Source organism: Aplysia californica, unplaced genomic scaffold (genome assembly GCF_000002075.1).
Source record: "Aplysia californica isolate F4 #8 unplaced genomic scaffold, AplCal3.0 scaffold00261, whole genome shotgun sequence".
Taxonomy (NCBI): Eukaryota; Metazoa; Mollusca; class Gastropoda; order Aplysiida; family Aplysiidae; genus Aplysia; species Aplysia californica.
Window position 1 is genome coordinate 734,569 of NW_004797531.1, and position 2,200 is coordinate 736,768.

The following is a 2,200-nucleotide window of genomic DNA, read 5'->3' on the forward strand; positions in this document are numbered from 1 at the left end:
CAGACAGACAGACAGACAGACAGACAGACAGACAGACAGACAGACAGACAAACAGACAGAAAGTCAGACAGACAGACGTGTACAGACAGACAGACGTATACAAACACTCATACACACACATACTCACACACTCACACAAAAACACATGCAGACCCAACACAAACACACAAACACAGAGACACACAGACACACAGACACAAATGCACACACACACACAACACACACACACACACACACACACACACACACACACACACACACACACACACACACTCACACAGATATTGACACACTGAGACACACATATACACACGCAGTTTGTGAGCAGAGCATGGGTGATATACATGTACTTCCCTTGCTAGAATGCAATTTTTTGTTAATGCAGTCGTTATCTGGAAGATTGGAATTTGGGGTTACCAAGTGATGGTCTGGAAGATTATGAAGCTCTTGCACACGTTAGTTGAAACGTTGTATGCCTTGATATACAAGCAATGATAAAGATTAACGCGTTTCCCTCAGTCCGTGTTAAACTTTAGTTGAAGAAAAGTGAAAAAAATGTCTATATCTTTCGTTTTCTACATTTCTATATATATATATTTTTTTTTTTTTACGTTAGTTTGCTTCCTTTTTGCTTCGTTCACGGTTTCAGTTTTCCGCAACTCTCAACTTTCTCCTCAACTCACGAGAATGATCTTCAGCCCTCTGGTTTTCATTTTCTTTGCCTCCCTCATTCCCCCCCCCCTCCCTTCCTCTTACTCCCCACCTCTTCATCCACCTCCTCATGAACATTATAAATCGTTTTAACTCTTAAAAATGTGTAACGTTTATTTTCTCTTCAACGTTTTTTTTTCTTTCTTTCCTTTTGGTGTTCAAAGTGATACACAGGCGGGAAGCAGGCACTTACGAACTACCCGATCTTGCTCTGGTGTTTTCTTTTGAGCATCACCTCCTTTCGTCCCATCCCCCTCCTCCCCTTTCTCCTAGCTACCTTTACTGTTTCTCTTGCCCTCTCCCCCTTTCTTCTCTACCATGCCATGCTTACAAGCTTGCTAGAATAATTATGGACGAACGCTGATTTAATGACAAGTATGAACACTTGCCTACCCAACCCACTCCCTCCCGTCTAAAACAAACGACAAAAGAAAGAAAGATTGTACATGTTTTTACTGTCACACCAACACACTTTAGGTCATTAAAGGGGTAGGCTTCATCGACCTTGCATGCGAGTTTCAACAATAGCAAATAGCTGAGAGTTGAGAGGGATACAGAATCCCCTGCCTTACACTAAAGACGAACAGACGCCTGAATAAACGTGTTTTTTTAAAATGTAAGTGATTTTACGCCCCAATCGACACAATTTAGATCACAATTTAAGAGTCGGACTTACAACTCTACCTGCCAGGGCCAACCCGGGCTGAGAGGGACACAGCATCCCAACAGAAAGACCCTAAGACTCGATACAATAATGTTTTTCATGCTCGGATATCGAACTCGAGTTTCCTGCGTGCGACAGCGAAACGTTTAAACCGCAACACCACAGACGCCGATATCGACGGGTTTGGGCATTGTACGTTTAATGAAAGTTCCAAATAAAAGAGACGCTTCTAGCAAAGGTGGTGGGTGACTCGCTGCTTTCGTTGTTCTTTAATTCAGAAACTAGACACGTCTGTGCTCTTGTTTTTTTGTGTTTTTTTTAAAAGAAGAAATATTGTTGGATGAAATGGAGATGACTCCGGATGAAAGTGGACACATATCGAAACAGCAGGGCATATAGAAAATGGCAGGCAAAGATAACAGGTGAATAGGAAAGACTGGAACTTATCAATTCAAGCATCATCTTCCGACCACCCACGGGAAAAAATAACAGATTAAATAGGGCCTATACGGCATGCGTAACTTGACGTGGAGCTCTATTAAAACAAATTGTTTACAGCCTCGTTTTCATCCGTCTTAAATTTCTCAACCATAACAGAATACCATTGCGTCAGCTTCTACATGTATAAGTCTTGGTGCTCTCCACGGCTTACGAAATGACTTACAACTTTGACATCAGCTTAAAAAGTGAAAAACTAGCCTACTGAATCGTGATGCAAACAAAAGGAGAGCCACAAGGATGCGTCTGGTGGTTAGGGATAGGCTAATAATGTGAAAGAACAATATCGATTTAAAAAAGAAAAAAAAAAAGAGGAGGAGGGGAACA

The 2,200-nt window shown here is 41.6% G+C and overlaps 1 protein-coding gene across 1 annotated transcript in view; it reads left to right on the plus strand.

The window, feature by feature from the left end:
- Positions 1-2,200, plus strand: part of LOC101857190 (cell division control protein 42 homolog) — a gene marked incomplete at its 5' end in the record, with an annotated part of 17,062 nt that overhangs the window by 880 nt on the left and 13,982 nt on the right.